This window comes from Hypanus sabinus, chromosome 2, assembly GCF_030144855.1.
Source record: "Hypanus sabinus isolate sHypSab1 chromosome 2, sHypSab1.hap1, whole genome shotgun sequence".
Classification (NCBI taxonomy): Eukaryota; Metazoa; Chordata; class Chondrichthyes; order Myliobatiformes; family Dasyatidae; genus Hypanus; species Hypanus sabinus.
This window is the reverse complement of record NC_082707.1, coordinates 124,387,232-124,404,056: the sequence shown is the minus strand read 5'-3', so window position 1 is coordinate 124,404,056 and position 16,825 is coordinate 124,387,232. Positions and strand designations below refer to the sequence as shown.

At 45.7% G+C, this 16,825-nt stretch overlaps 1 protein-coding gene and 1 long non-coding RNA gene across 3 annotated transcripts in view; one reads left to right on the top strand and one right to left on the bottom strand.

Moving 5' to 3' along the window:
• Positions 1 to 1,613: 1,613 nt before the first annotated feature.
• Positions 1,614 to 16,825, top strand: part of LOC132383172 (pleckstrin homology domain-containing family G member 3-like) — a 218,491-nt gene continuing 203,279 nt past the window's right edge. The window contains exon 1 of one of the 2 annotated variants that reach the window (XM_059954066.1): positions 1,614 to 2,022. The gene's annotated coding sequence lies outside the window, so the exon portion shown is untranslated. The remainder of the gene's footprint in view (positions 2,023 to 16,825) is intronic. The other variant, XM_059954112.1, reaches the window with a different exon arrangement.
• Positions 12,963 to 16,825, bottom strand: part of LOC132383311 (uncharacterized) — a 56,997-nt gene continuing 53,134 nt past the window's right edge. Inside the window, exon 3 of the long non-coding RNA XR_009508625.1 lies at positions 12,963 to 16,392. This is a non-coding gene — a long non-coding RNA (uncharacterized LOC132383311). The remainder of the gene's footprint in view (positions 16,393 to 16,825) is intronic.

The window sequence follows — 16,825 nt, the reverse complement described above, 5'->3', positions numbered from 1 at the left end:
TCCTTACGGACAGTGGCGGGAGTTGAACCCAGATCTTTGATACTGTAAAGCGTTCTGCTGACCACTGTACTACTGTGCCCTCTGTCCACTTCCCAATGGCATGTGGGATGGTAGGTAAACTGGCCACTGTTAATCACAACCACAAGGCATTCTGCAGGTACTGGATATCCAAACCAACGCACGTAAGATGCTGGAGGAACTCAGCAGGTCGGGTAGCATCATTGGAAATGAATAAACAGTTGATGATTCAGGCCAAGGTGCTTCTTCAGGACTGGGGAGGGGGGCAGACACCAGAATAAGGAGGTGGGGGAGGGGAAGGAGGGTAGCTAGAAGGTGATGGGTGAAGCCCTGTGGGTGGAAAAAGTAAAGGGCCGGAGAAGTAGGAAGCTGATGGGAGAGGAGAGTGGATCATCAGAGAAAGGGGAAAAGGAGGGGATCCAGGAACAAGAGGTAAAAGGCCAGACTGGGGAATAGAGGAAAATGGGAGGCAGAGGGAATTTTTTTTTACTAGAAGGAGAAATTGATATTCATGCCGTCAGATTGGAGGCTACCCAGACAGAATATAGACAATAGACAATAGACAATAGGTGCAGGAGTAGGCCATTTGGCCCTTCTAGCCAGCACCGCCATTCACTGTGATCATGGCTGATCATACACAATTATTACCCCGTTCCTGCCCTCTCCCCATATCCCTTGACCTCGCTATCTATAACAGCTCTATCTAACTCTGTCTTGAATGCATCCAGAGACTTGGCCTCCACTGCCTTCTGGGGCAGAGCATTCCACATATCCACTGCTCTCTGGGTGAAAAAGTTTTTCCGCATATACGGTGCTGCTTCTCTACCCTGAAGCAGCTTCATCGTGGCATGAGAGGAGGCCATAGACTGACATGTTGGAATGGGAACGGGAACCAGAATTAAAATGTTCGGCCACTGGGAAGTTCCTGTTTTGGCAGATGGAGCAAAGATGCTTGACAAGTACCCCTAGCTGTAGGTGAGTGGTGAAATCTAGGAAGAATTGACAGTAATGTGCGCAGAATTAACAAAAAAAACGTGTATGTTAATTTTTGTTTACAAAGACTTGCTGACGTTCTTCTCTCCACAGATGCTGTCTGACCTGACATATATTTTTGTTTTTAATGGCATTACAATTTAGCAGTGAAACCCAAAGTTGAAAGACCTTCCCTGAATGCACAGCGGGAGACCTTTAACCGCTTAGCCAGAGAGGGCACCACCTTCTTCAGGGGCAGCTTGTGACCTCTGCAGCCACACAGTCTGTGGCATCAGGCTTGCGTGGAAAATCATTTAAAAAATGCTTCCCCGAGAATAAGATTACGAGAGGAGGGGACGGGGAAGTGCCCCTTTGGGCGGGACCAACAGGGATAATTGGGCAAGATCTTAGCGCAGTCTGTCCCGAGAGGATATCCCGATGCAAGTTTGGAAGTCTCTCTTGCCAGCTTTCAACCACGTGCTCAGATTCAAAGCAAGCGCTCCGAACAATGACCAATCAGAGGGAAACTGTAACCCAATGGTCAACTCCCTGTCAGTTTGCGAAGCTATTCTCGATATCTGGTGTATGTTTAACCGTACTGATAGGAATCACAGCGTTGTGCGTTCATAATAACAAACGCTTTTTTATGACCAACTTACTTCCCTAGAAGTTGTGAAACGTTGATTTACCGCAGGCAGCTTAGCAAAAGTTGTTGATGTTCTATGCCTTTAGTTGTGCAGTTATTTACATGAATGCAATTAAAGGTGTCCCTGCGGTGGGAAAAGGGCAGATCTGCGAGGCGACGGAGCAGGGGAAAGCTTTTTTTTTGAGAAGTTTTAGCGCATGCTTGGTGCTCCGCTGAAACAGAGGGGTTCGGCTCCGGCGAGTATCAAGGAAATTAACCCAGTCAGCCGAGGGGTGAGGACTGCCGAGAAGGAAGGGAGGAGCGGTGTTACAGATTCCCCCGCAATCGCTTCTCGAGTCGGTGTCTGCGGACGGAGGAGCGGCGGCTCGCCCGAGGGCAGATTCCCGGTAAGGTGCAGCTCCTCCTGACGCCCTGGTCCCCGCTGCATGCTGGAGATCTTGCGCTGACCTGTTTGAAGTTGCTTCATGTCTGTGCATGAGGAGAAATCGGAGTGAGTGAGTGAGTGAGTGTGTGTGTGTGGTGCGCGCTTCTGGTGTTGGACCAGGCATGGTGCAGACACCGTTGGAGGGAACAGTCCAAAAGCGCATCACCAAAGTATTGTCCTTTCTAGGAAGGCTAAACAGGTTGTATCTGTTATTCTCTGCCGTTGAGAACACATACATTCATAATAGGGTAGATACTGAGTTGTTGAGATCTCAAATGAGGGGACATGGTAAGATCGGGTCATTAAAACCGAAGTATGTGGGAACTTTATCTTCAGAGGCAGTTAGTTGATGCTCTGGACGCCTTCGGCCCAGACTGTGGTGGAGACGAGATCATTAGAAGTTTATCAGGTGCACTGTCCATGTTTGAAAAATCAGGGAAGAGAGGGTTCTGAGGAACTGGCAGAAAAGGTGAGGCTTGTTGGGGGGGGGGGAGGGGGGCGGTCAGCCATGGTCATATTGAATGAATTGGAATCAGATTTAATATCCCTGGCATAGGTCGTGAAATTTGTTGTTTTGTGGCAGCAGTACAGTGCAATATATAATAAGGAATTTATAAATTACAATAAGAAATTTATATTAAAATTAAATTAGTTGAAAAAGAGAGCAAAAATATTGAGGTAGTGTTCATGGACATTGTCCATTCAGAAATCTGATGGTGGAGGGGAAGAAGCTGGTACTAAAACATTGACTGTGTGGCTTTAGGCTCTTGTACCACCTTGTTGGTAGCAATGAGAGGAGGGGCATGCCCTGGGCGATGGGGTCCTTAATGGTGGATGCTGCCTTCTTGAGGCATTGTCATTGGAAGGTGTTTGCGATGCTGGGAGGTTAGTGCCCATGATGGAGCTGGCTGAGTTTACAACTTTGTTCAACTTTTCCCGATCCTGTGCCATAGCCCGTCCAACAACAGATGATGCAACCAGTTAGAATGCACTCTGCAGTACATCTGTAGGTTTGCCAGCCTTAGGCGACAAACCAAATCTCCTCAAATGCCTAATGAAATATAGCTGCTGTTGATCCTTCCTTGTAATTGTGTCAATATGTTGCTCCCTGGATAGATCCTGAGAGATGTTGACACCCAGGAGCTTGAAACTGATTACAACTGCTCCCATCTTATTGTGTTCTTATGGACAGGTTATATATACAGTGTGAGGAAGCAGAGGAAGGCAGCAGGGCAGAGAAAAGTGTAATGGGACATAGGAGGTTAAGGGAGGGGGCAGAAGGGAAAATGAGCAGGGCACAGGGAGAGAGACAGATGGATGGGGTGAGGCACACACTGAGTTTGGAGAGATGGCTTGACTGGGACGGGGCATAGAGTGAGGTAGGATTGTGTGTTTGGTGGGTGAGAAGAACTAGGCTGACACTTCTCACAGAAAGGGAGGGTTGATGACAACAGGACAAAGAGGAAGGGCATGTCTGATAGAGAAATATGGGATGGCAGGATAGATGTGAGCACGTGCAGCAGTGGCAGGAGATGGAGCCGGGAAAGGGGCAAGGAATGGAGGGGGGGTAGTGGTGCTCAGGGGTGCATTGGAATTGGTATATTATGTCACGTGCTGAGATACAGTGAAAACTTCTCTTGCATACTGTTCATATAGATCAAATCGTTGCACAGTGCATCGGGGGAGAGCAGGGGAGCTGAAAGTGAACAAGGAAACAGGGTACCCAGACTATGCCCTATGGGCAGAGGGTACAGTGGTGCTGACTGGCACTGAGAGTCCCGCTCCAGAGCCCTACTTTTAAACCATGAGAACTTCTAACAATTTTCACCATAATTTTGCTGGGTCAACGTCCAAGCTGCACTCAATCCTCTTTGAACTGCACCGCGACATGTATCGTCAAAGTCAAACTGATGTGGCTGTATTGTTCACTTGCCGGTTTTGCATGTCTTCATTGTTATAATTGTTCTCAACTGTTATAATGGAAAGCTATAATTAATTATACACTGGATAAGCTGATCTAATGCCTGTCATTATCATTATTAATGGCTTTGCTTTGCAAAGCTGAGATATTTCCTTGTTGTGTGAATCCAGAATTAGGGTATAACCAATAAATCCACTGGGCAATGGCAACAGAAGCAAAATCTTTACTCAGCTAATTTGGCTATAGAACTCATGACTACATAGAGTGATTGAGGTGAATAGGATGGATGCACTTAATAGGAAGTAAAGGATGAGAAAATGCTCCTTTCAGGTACCATGTGGTAAGTATTATAAATACAGGTTGTGGTTCATACTGGAGCAGGATAATGTGGTGTCTTGGCTCAGGCAAAAGTCTGCCGAGCCAGTATTTGTTTTTCCGTTCTATACATCCTGTGTAAGAGAGAGTTAAACTCCAAAAGTCAGGCTAGTTGAGCCGCTGAGCACCCAAGTGTGGTTCAAGTGAACGAGATCATGACTGGTTTAGACAGAAGGAAGCAGATGGATCAATGACTGGAGGATACAGATATTAAAGTTTTCAGAAGAAAATACATGTGGTTGTGGGGGAGGTGAGCATGAGTGAAACACACTGCTGGCAAGAGTGGTGGGAATAGCGTCGGTGGAGGCTTTCAAAGAGGAATTGAATTGCAATTGAAGCTAAAAAACAGAGCTTTGGGAGAAGAGTTGGGGAATAGAATGGTCAGAATTGCATGGTGCTGATGGGCCAAGCGGCTTCTAAATCAACAATTGCTTGAAATCCATTTTGGCTGGTGGGATTCATTCACAATTCACACAGATGTGGGGGAATTTGAAGGAGTTGAAATCTCAGCCAAATGGGTGTGAGTGTGTTAAGAAATGTTCATGTTTTTGGTGTGACGAATTGAAAACATTCAGAAGATTTTGACCTTTTGACTTGTACCCTATCAGGAGAAAGCATTTTTGACATTGAGCTGAAGTAATGACAGATTTACATCCCTTGTATATTGCAGAACTGGCTCCAGTGAAACTGAGCTGGTTGGCTTGCTGCGCTTAATATCGTAGGATGGAAAGATAAAGAAATTTGCATTTCTACAGTGTTGTGCATGACCTCAGGATGTGCCAAGTGCTTTACAGCCAATTAAGTACTTCTGAAGTGTAGTTGCATAATTACTTTAGGAAACAAGGTGACAAGTTTGTATAAACCAAAGCTTTCACAGTTCAGTCAGCAGGGAGCAGTAATTGGCTGGAATACTCAAGGGGAAAAAACTTCTTCAGATAAAACTATAGGATCTTTAAAATCCATCATTTGGAGCTTAGTTTAACATCTCCAAACTGCACTGATTTTGTCAGACAAAACTGCACTGAGAGCGTGAGGCTGGATTTTGTCACAGAGTCGTGCAACTTTTTGGCCAAGTCATCCATGCTGATGACCAAGGGGCCAACCTATGCTAGTCTCATTTATTTATTTATCTTTGCCTGTGTTTGGCCCATAACACTCTAAATCTTTCCTATCCATCTCCTTATTCAAATGTTTATTATATATTATACACACACGGAGACACACCTGCCTGATGAAGGGTCTTGTCTCAAAATGGTGACTGTTTATTCCTCTCCATAGATGCTGCCTGACCTTCTGAGTTCCTCCAGCATTTTGTGTCTGTATTGCTGGATTTCCAGCATCTGCAAAATATCCTGTGCTATTGCATGCCTCAAAGACTTTCACTAGCAGGTCATTCCAAACATGAAGCATGTGTCATCTAAAATATCGACAAACTTCTATCAATGCACGGGTTGTCAAGAGTCGTAGAGGTAATGAGAGGGTCATTAGTCTCATCTTTGCACGAATGGAGGTATGAACTGTTGTAAAGTTGCCGGGGTAGAGAGGTTAAGACAACATGGTAAGTCGCTGATAGGTGGTGTTGTACCCCATCCCCTCTGTACAGGAATAGCTTTCCATTTTGACCCCTTTTTCTAACCACTTGTCCTCCCTGTGCACATTGATCTCATCAAAGGGGTGGTTCTTGTCCTTTATAGACAATAGACAATAGATGCAGAAGTAGACCATTCGGCCCCTCGAGTCTGCACCGCCATTCTGAGATCATGGCTGATCATTCTCTATCAATACCCAGTCCCAGCCTTGTCCCCATATCCCTTGATTCCCCTATCCATCAGATATCTATCCAGCTCCTTCTTGAAAGCATCCAGAGAATTGGCCTCCACCGTCTTCCGAGGCAGTGCATTCCACACCTCCACAACTCTCTGGGAGAAGAAGCTCTTCCTCAACTCTGTTTTAAATAACTGACCTCTTAGTCTCAATCCATGCCCTCTAGTACTGGACTCTCCCAACATCTGGAACATATTTCCTGCCTCAATCCTATCAAATCCTTTAATTATCTTAAACGTTTCAATCAGATCCCCTCTCAATCTCCTCAATTCCAGCGTGTACAAGCCCAATGTGTAGATGTAGATATACTGATATACACCCAAACACAAATACAGCAATATAGTATATGCTATTCAATGTAATGAGAACTCACAGATCTGTATATCGGCGAGACAAAACAACCACTTCACAAACGGGTGGCCCAACATTGGAAGGCTAACACCTCAGGTCAAGACTCAGCTGTATATCTACACCTCTGTAAGATAACCTCTGGGTCCCTTACATTCCAAGAAGTAAGGAACTAGCCTAATCAATCTCTCTCTCAGGCCCTTGAGTACTGACAAAATTCTAGTGAATCATAAACGCAAGAGATTCTGGAGATGTAATCTTGAGCAACTCAAAATGCTGGTGGTCAGGCAGCGTCTATGGAGGGGAATTAACAGTCAATGTTTCAGACCAATATTCTTCATTAAGGCTGAAGACTAAGACTGATATGCGAGCGCATATCTTTGCACTCCTTCCACGTTAATGTTATCCTTCCTACAACAGGGTGAACAAAGCTACTGAATACACCAAGTGCAGACTAACCAACCTATAGACCATAGCTTTTCGATGTCTAAACCTGTGTCACGCAGGGCTTGGGCTCAGGTGCAGGTTTGAAAAGAATGACACAACTAACAGCACCAGAAGCCCTGTCCTTGTGATCGGAGCCCTCCATAGGCAGGATGTAAAAACAAGTAGTCTTCCTGCTATGGGGTTCAAATGAATCAGTCAAAGCTCCTGGTGCTCCACTTTGTGAAGGTATCTGTGTGGAATGGCTGAGAGGAGAATTGTTTTTTCTCCTTTCATCACTTCCCCTATCCCTCACTCCCTACCCCTCACCTCCTTCCCCTTCCCCTTCCCCACCCCCTCCTTCCCCTACCCCTTCCCCTCACCCACTTCTCCTTCCCCTCCCCTTCTTTCCCTTCCACTCATTTCCTTCCCCTTCCCCCTCACCTCCTTCCCCCTCACTCCCTTCCCCTTCCCCTCACCCCTTCACCCTCTCAACGCCACACCCTCAACCTCACCCTCACCCCTCCCTCTCCCCCTCCCCCTCACCTCCTTCCCCTTCAAGGCTGCTCCACTATTCAATCATGGCTGTTTTTTTAACCCCATTCTTTTGCTTTCAAGTTTCTCCCTGTTACTCTTAACCCCTTAAGCAATCAAGAACGTATCAAACTCTGCCTTATACTGTATGCACCAAAAATCTTGCCTCCACCAATGTCTGCAGCAAAGAATTCCATAGATTCAACTACCTCGAGCTGAAGAAATTTCTCCTCACTTCACTTTTAAAAGGATATCCTTTTATTCTGAGGCTGTGTCCTTAAACCGTAGTCTCTCCTACTATTGGAAACATCCTCTTCATATCCACGCTATCCAGTCTTTTCAATACCAGATTTCAATGAGGTCTTCCCTCATCCTTCTGAACTCCATCAAGTACAGGGCCAGGGGTATCCAATGTACCTCACAGTTTCAGCCTTTCATCCCTAGGGTCATTCTTGAGTTACTTGCTTCTGCACTGCTCCCTCTTCCACAGATGGGGCAGGATGTGCTTGACATGGTGGGGGGCGGACAGTCCATGAGCTAGTTCACTCACTTCACTCTCCTTCACATTCCCATTTGGATATGTCCATACACAGCCTCCTCTACCGCCATGATGAGGCCAAACTTCGGTTGGAGGAAAAACATCTCATATACCGTCTGGGTAGTCTCCAGCCCCTTGGTATGAACATCAAATTCTCCAACTTCCAGTAATTCCCTCCCTCTCCCTTCCCTCATCCCACCTTCACTCTGTCTGCTCTTCTAGCTGCCTATCATCTCTCATGACTCTGCCTTCTTCTACTACCGATTGTGCCCTTAGATTCTTTCTTCACCTCTCCTGCCTATCCCCTCCCTGCTTCCCCTCCCCCACCCCTTGATCTTCCCTCTGATTGGTTTTCCACCCTCCCCCCACCTTCTTTATAGGGCCCCTGCCCCTTCCTTCTTTAGTCCTGACGAAGAGTCTTGACCTGAAACGTTGACTGCTCCTTTCAATGGATGCTGCCCGACCTGATGAGTTCATCCAGCATTTTTGTAAGTCTTGATTTGACCACAGCATCGACCGTGTTTACCTTGAGCTAGTTTGCTCCTTTCTCTGTGTATACAGGAACTTGAGATCCTCAATACTAGTTGTGTGTTTCCAGAGGGCAAAAGTCAAGGAGTAAAAAGTCTAGAGGGAAAGTAAGGAGGAATAATTTTCATCCAGAGATTGGTTGAAGTTTGGAACACATTGCTCAGAATCAGGTCTACCATCACCGGCATGTGACGTGAAATTTGTTAACTTAGCAGCAGCAGTTCAATGCAATACATAATCTAGCAGAGAGAGAAAAAAATGATAATACTAAATAAAATAAAACATAATAATAAATAAACAAGTAAATCAATTACATATATTGAATAGATTTTTAACAACGTTCAGAAACAGAAATACTGTATATTTTTTAAAAAGGTGAGATAGTGTCCAAAGCTTCGATGTCCATTCAGGAATCAGATGGCAGAGGGGAAGAAGCTGTTCCTGAATCACTAAGTGTGTGTCTTCAGGCTTCTGTACCTTCTTCCTGATGGTAACAGTGAGGAAAGGGCAAGCCCTGGGTGCTGGAGGTCTTTAGTGATGGACTCTGCCTTTCTGAGACACCACTCCTTGAAGATGTCCTGGGTACTTTGTAGGCTAGTGCCCAAGACAGAACTGACTAGAGTCACAACCTTCTGCAGCTTCTTTTGGTCCTGTGCAGTAGCCCCTCCGTACCAGACAGTGATGCAGCCTGTCAGAATGCTCTCCCCAGTAGTACAACTATAGAAGTTTTTGAATGCAATTATTGACATGCCAAATCTCTTCAAGCTCCTAATTCTGTCATACTATGCTGAAGGTAGTGAAGGCAGGTTCTCTCACAATATTGAATAAGCATGTAAAGGAGGATTAAAATCACCAAGGTATAGAAGACTACAGGCTGTGTTGATGAATGGGGACACTATAAATAGGTGCTTGATGGTCATCAGAAACAGAGTGGGCCGAAGGGTCTGTTCCTGTGCTATATTACTGCAACCACCCCTAATTTTCTCTCTTCTCTTTAAGCAGTCATGGGCCAGAGATTCCTGCTCAAGGTTTTTATAGGAGCAGTTTATTGAACCTGTTCCTGTGATCACTTGATAATGCCTTCCTGTGCAGCACTCGGAAGTGGAGTGTCTGTTCTGAGTCTGCCGCTGGGCAGGCGATCAATGTGGCTGCCTGACGGAGCTGACTGAGGCCATTCCTGCGAGTCAGGTGCAGAAACTCTGAGCTACTGTGTTTGAATCAGGACTGGAGCAGCACCTGATAGGAGGAAAGAAACAAATGTAACACCAGAGCATTACATTCCAAAGCACTTTACATATCGTCCAAGACTTGAAAAGGGAGATCACTGTTGGTTAAATAAACACAGCAGCCAACATACACACAGCAGGGTGGATCAAGTGAAACAAGCAAAGGGTAACTCTACTTTGGTGATGGCAGCTGATAGACAAGGTCTGCCCAGGAGGCAGGAAGAACACTGCTGTTCTTTCAAACAGGATATTCTGCAGAAGGCAGGTGTGGTCTTGGTTTAATGTCAGCACAGTATTTCTGCTACTACACTCCCCTGATGTTGTACAGGCAAAGTCTAAGCAACTTCAGGGGAGAAAACCTTGGAAGGGGCGGGATGTATGGCAAGCTTCTCTTTATAGTCAAATACTGAGTTCAGGAGTCAGTAATCTGGGGAATAACCCTCGCTTCTCAGAGTGAGCTGGAGGTGTAATCCTTGCTTTTTATAGTGACGGGGTATTTCCTGTCCAGCTCCGGTGACTTATCTATCCTAATATGTTTTTCAGAAGTTCCAGCACATCCTCTTTCTTAACCCCTACTTATTCCAGGACGTTAGCCTGTACTAAGCTGATCTCACATTAGTCAATGTCTGTTAGCTTTATATCTCTTCTTGCTTTCTCTTTCTGAGTTGCCAAGTATTTCAGGCATTCTACTTTGATGTTATTTACCCAACTCATGCAGCTTACACTAAGGCTGTTGTCGACTGAACCCAGCTCATCTACAGAAGGAAGCGTTTTATCCATTTGACAGGAGGGTGAGATGGACAGCTGCAGACTGGAGCCATTTTTCATTTGTGATGGACCAGACCCCTACCCCCACCACTGCAGCAAGGAAGACACCACAGAGCAGAACCAGTAGTTGCAAAGACCAAATATTGACTCTTGTAGATCTTGATGGCTCTCTGAAGGGAAGGCTGTGACATCCCACTGTGCTCGAGACTCACTGTGACCTCAATAGGCCCTTTCTCCTTCCATTTGGGAGGTTACAGCAGAAGGGTGTTGGGGAGAAACCTAGAACTTTTAGAGTAGGAACAGCTGGGAGCCAGAGAGAGGCTTAGTTGGTAGGGGTGAGCAAGTAGGTGTGGATTGCCGCAATTTTCAGCGGTAGAGCTTGTGTCAGCAAGATGTTCTGGAGCATCTAAAATGTTGGGGTCTTTAATGGGGAGGAGGGAGGGTGCAGTTTCAGACAATTGATTGGGTGTTCTGGTCACATTACTGGTGGTGCTGAGAGTATTGTAGTGATTGGAAGTGCTGAGGGTGTTGTAGTGATTGGAAGTGCTGAGGTATTGTAGTGATTGAGGGTGCTGAGGTATTGTAGTGATTGGGGGTGCTGAAGGTATTGTGATTGGGGGTGCTGAGGGTGTTGTAGTGATTGTGGGTGCTGAGGGTGTTGTAGTGATTGGGGGTGGTGGGAGTGTTGTAGTGATTGGGGTGGTGGGAGTGTTGTAGTGATTGAGCGTGCTGAGGGTGTTGTAGTGATTGGGGGTGGTGAGAGTGTTGTGATTGGGGGTGGTGGGAGTGTTGTAGTGATTGGGGTGGTGGGAGTGTTGTAGTGATTGAGCGTGCTGAGGGTGTTGTAGTGATTGGGGGTGGTGAGAGTGTTGTGATTGGGGGTGGTGGGAGTGTTGTGATTGGGGGTGGTGGGAGTGTTGTAGTGATTGGGGGTGGTGAGAGTATTGTAGTGATTGGGGTGGTGAGAGTGTTGTAGTGATTGGGGGTGGTGAGGGTGTTGTAGTGATTGTGGGTGCTGAGGGTGTTGTAGTGATTGTGGGTGCTGAGAGTATTGTAGTGATTGGGGGTGGTGAGAGTATTGTAGTGATTGGGGGTGGTGAGGGTGTTGTAGTGATTGTGGGTGGTGAGGGTGTTGTAGTGATTGTGGGTGCTGAGGGTGTTGTAGTGATTGGGGGTGGTGGGAGTGTTGTAGTGATTGCAGGTGCTGAGGGTGTTGTAGTGATTGGGGGTGGTGAGAGAGTTGTAGTGTTTGGGGGTGCTGAGGGTGTTGTAGTGATTGCGGGTGCTGAGGGTCTTGTAGTGATTGGGGGTGCTGAGGTGTTGTAGTGATTGGGGGTGGTGGGAGTGTTGTGATTGTGGGTGCTGAGAGTATTGTAGTGATTGGGGGTGGTGGGAGTGTTGTAGTGATTGGGGTGGTGAGAGTGTTGTAGTGATTGGGGGTGGTGAGGGTGTTGTAGTGATTGTGGGTGCTGAGGGTATTGTAGTGATTGGGGGTGGTGGGAGTGTTGTAGTGATTGGGGGTGCTGAGGTGTTGTAGTGATTAGGGGTGGTGAGGGTGTTGTAGTGATTGGGACTGCTGAGGGTATTGTAGTGATTGAGGGTTGTGGGAGTATTGTACTGATTGGGGTGGTGAGGGTGTTGTAGTGATTGGGGGTGGTAGGAGTGTTGTAGTGATTGGGGTGGTGAGGGTATTGTAGTGATTGTGGGTGCTGAGGGTATTGTAGTGATTGGGGGTGGTGGGTGTTGTAGTGATTGCGGGTGCTGAGGGTGTTGTAGTGATTGGGGGTGGTGGGAGTGTTGTAGTGATTGCGGGTGCTGAGGGTGTTGTAGTGATTGGGGGTGGTGAGAGTGTTGTAGTGATTGGGGTGCTGAGGGTATTGTAGTGATTGGGGGTGGTGAGGGTGTTGTAGTGATTGTGGGTGGTGAGAGTGTTGTAGTGATTGTGGGTGCTGAGGGTATTGTAGTGATTGGGGGTGGTGGGAGTGTTGTAGTGATTGGGGGTGGTGAGGGTGTTGTAGTGATTGTGGGTGGTGAGAGTGTTGTAGTGATTGTGGGTGCTGAGGGTATTGTAGTGATTGGGGGTGGTGGGAGTGTTGTAGTGATTGGGGGTGGTGGGAGTGTTGTAGTGATTGGGGGTGGTGAGAGTGTTGTAGTGATTGGGGGTGGTGAGAGTGTTGTAGTGATTGTGGGTGCTGAGGGTATTGTAGTGATTGGGGGTGGTGGGAGTGTTGTAGTGATTGGGGGTGGTGAGAGTGTTGTAGTGATTGGGGGTGGTGAGGGTGTTGTAGTGATTGTGGGTGCTGAGGGTATTGTAGTGATTGGGGGTGGTGGGAGTGTTGTAGTGATTGGGGGGTGGTGAGAGTGTTGTAGTGATTGGGGGTGGTGAGAGTGTTGTAGTGATTGGGGGTGGTGGGAGTGTTGTAGTGATTGGGGGTGGTGAGAGTATTGTAGTGATTGGGGTGGTGAGAGTGTTGTAGTGATTGGGGGTGGTGAGGGTGTTGTAGTGATTGTGGGTGCTGAGGGTGTTGTAGTGATTGTGGGTGCTGAGGGTATTGTAGTGATTGGGGGTGGTGGGAGTGTTGTAGTGATTGGGGGTGGTGAGAGTGTTGTAGTGATTGGGGTGGTGAGAGTGTTGTGGTGATTGGGGGTGGTGAGGGTGTTGTAGTGATTGTGGGTGCTGAGGGTTTTGTAGTGATTGGGGGTGGTGGGAGTGTTGTAGTGATTGGAGGTGGTGGGAGTGTTGTAGTGATTGGGGGTGGTGAGGGTGTTGTAGTGATTGTGGGTGCTGAGGGTATTGTAGTGATTGGGGGTGGTGGGAGTGTTGTAGTGATTGGGGGTGGTGAGAGTGTTCAATAATACTGGGAAAGCAGATTGGGGATACTGGTCAGGAGAACTTTGCTGTTGTTTTTGCCACCAATATCTGAAAAGAGATGATCTGATTCTGATCTTATTGCTGTCTTGAGGACCTGAATTACTTCAGTTAAGGGTAAAAGTAAATAATTGGCTTAAGGTCCTATGGTTGCAAATGATGTTATATAACTACGAGTTGCTTCGCCTTTTTTCCCCAGATGCCCTCTACACTACACAGGCTGCAGAACAGAATGGCTCTGCTTGGCGCTGCCAACCATTGCTGCCTTTGTGTTGACACTGGGCTACAAGGAGTCCATTGTTTAAGAGGGAAGCTGCTCATGCATACAAAGCTGGTGCTGTTGAAATCAATGGGAGCAGTGTTGGTGAGAGCTTGGCTGCCTCAACAGCAGCCTTTCAGAGTGGGCAGAGTTTGCAAGAGTTGGGGCTGCTTGCTTTGCATAAGGCTGCGAGGAAGCAAAATTATATTGGCACAAAAAACTGGTATCTTGGCAGTGTGTCATGCGTAGTGGTAGAACTGCATCTGGTTTCTGTTCTCCTTGAAACTGTCCTGTGAAGCTCCTGACCCTATCACGAATGGCCAAGGACATCATTGTGATGAGGATGAAGAAGAGGAATTTGTGGTAGAGCCTTTCGGAATCCTCATTCCATGTTAACAACATGAGAAATAGACAAAGAAATTGCCCTTATTGATCCTTGAATATGGTTCATCATTCAAGATGATTGTATCTGTTATGATCTTCTTCTCTGCTCCACTTTCCCACATGTTGTCCATAACCCATGGTTCCCTGGTAGCTCAAAAATCTATTGATCATTGAATATAAGCAATGATTTGGCCTCTGGTTCCCTAGGTAACAAAAAAGTTCCAGAAATTCATGACCCTTTAGCACAGGGGTTCCCAACTTTTTCTATGCATGAACCCCAAACGTTAACTGAAGGGTCCATGAACCCTAGATTAGGAACCCCTACTTTAATATCTTCATCTCTCATCTTCTAGTCTTTGTCACAAATGCATGAGCTCTTATTCTTTGGCCACTTTCTAGATTCCCCCATGAGGGGAAACTACCTGCCCATATCTACCTTGTCTCTTGGTGCTTAATGATTCAACGAGATCACCTCTTAGTTTTACTGTAATGAATGAACATTGTCTCCACCTTTTCTCATAAATCATTGATTTCCTTCCATGAATCAAGGCAAGTGAATTGCCATTAATATATCTTCCCCAGAATGAGAGAAAAGCTGCCTGAAGTACGCCACCTGTGATCTTGCCAAGGTCATGTGCAGTTGTAGCAAAACTTTCCTACTTTTATTCCCCATTCTCTTTGCAAAAAAACAACATTCAATTTGCCTTCCTAATTCCTTGCAGTTTCTGTATGCTGACTCCGCACTTCATATACAAGGAGACCAAATCCCTTTACAGCAACGGTTCCCAACTTACGTTATGCCATGGAGACTTACCATTAACCAAGGGATCCGCAGGAACCCCTCTTTATAGCCACATTCTGCTTTCTCACTCCATTGAAGCAACATTCTTCCATTCTATTTTTCGTACCAGAGGGGATTCTTCATACCAACGAGATCTAGGTGTTCTTGTACGTCAGTCAATGAAAGCAAGCATGCAGGTACAGCAGGCAGTGAAGAAAGATAATGGCATGCTGGCCTTTATAACAAGAGGAATTGAGTATAGGAGTAAAGAGGTCCTTTTGCAGCTGTACAAGGCCCTGGTGAGACCCCACCTGGAGTATTGTGTGCAGTTTTGGTCTCCAAATTTGAGGAAGGACATTCTTGCTATTGAGAGAGTGCAGCGTAGGTTCACAAGGTTAATTCCCGGAATGGCGGGAATGTCATATGTTGAAAGATTGGAGCGACTGGGCTTGTATACACTGGAATTTAGAAGGATGAGAGGGGATCTGCTTGAAACATATAAGATTATTAAGGGATTGGACACACTGGAGGCAGGAAGCATGTTCCCGCTGATGGGTGAGTCCAGAACTAGAGGCCGCAGTTTAAGAATAAGGGGTAGGCCATTTAGAACAGAGATGCGGAAAAACTTTTTCTACCCAGAGAGTGGTGGATATGTGGAATGCTCTGCCCCAGAAGGCAGTGGAGGCCAAGTCTCTGGATGCATTCAAGAGAGAGTTAGATAGAGCTGTTATAGATTGCGAGGTCAAGGGATATGGGGAGAGGACAGGAACAGGGTACTGATTGTGTATGATCAGTCATGATCACAGTGAATGGTGGTGCTGGCTAGAAGGGCCGAATGGCCTACTCCTGCACCTACTGTCTATTGTCTATACCCTCACATTTTCACATATTATCTGGACTCTGTATACACTCCTCGCTGCCTCAGCAAAACAGCTGACATAATCAGAAACGCCATTAACTCCGGATGTTATCTCTTCTCTCCCTCCTATTAAGCAGAAAGTACAGAATCCTGAAATCATGCACCACCAGGCTCAAGGGCAGTCTACGTCATCATGTCCTTAAACCATATTGTCTGTCTGCACTGCATTTTCTCTGTTACTGCAACACTTTAGTCTGAACTCTTATTGTTTTGCCTTTTATACTTCAATGTAATGATGTGTTATAATGTTCTGCTTAGATGCCATGCAAAACGAAATCTTTCACTGTGACAATAATAAACCAATTTGCAAAGTTTAAATTCACTGATTTGGACTGTAGGCTTTCAAAGGAATAGACTGAAAGGCAGATGGCTATATACTTTTGGTTAAGCACTGATTAAATACTGTGTTTTGTACTGGTTTCTATATTGTAGGAAATAATACAATGTATTATGGATATATTTAACCCGAGTAATGGATAACATTAACTAGTCATCTAACCAAGTTGGAATCCTTTCAATTAAGAGATTCCTGAAGGATGATCCAATTAAAATATTAAAATACAGAAGTGTTTTCTTGTGATATTTCCATTTTTAAAAATGGCATTTGCTGGAAATGACACCAGATCGGGCAGTATCTGTGGAAAGAAAAAAGAGAGTTAATGTCTCAACTCGACAATTTTCCATCTTTAATGGCTGAAGTACTAAATATAAGATCTAATGTATTTATGAATGTATGTATGGACTCCTACCTTTATTAACAAGGTCCAAAATAGGTACTATGTTTATGTATGGACTATATATTTCTTTAAGAAGTAGACTCGAGAACAGGGAATGTCACCATTTGTAGAGGTCAACGTGGGTAGCAGAGGTGGATTTAAGGATATGGTAGAATACATAAAGGACAATGAGATTTACTATTAGTGCCAAATAAAGTTGGGTGAATGGAGGCTCTTATGGAGCAGAAATACCACCATTAAACAGCTGGACAGAATGACCTGATCTTGTGCTCTAAAATTTATTTATTTCTCTGCCAGTCCCATAATATCCTTTGAAAATAATGCAAAAGGA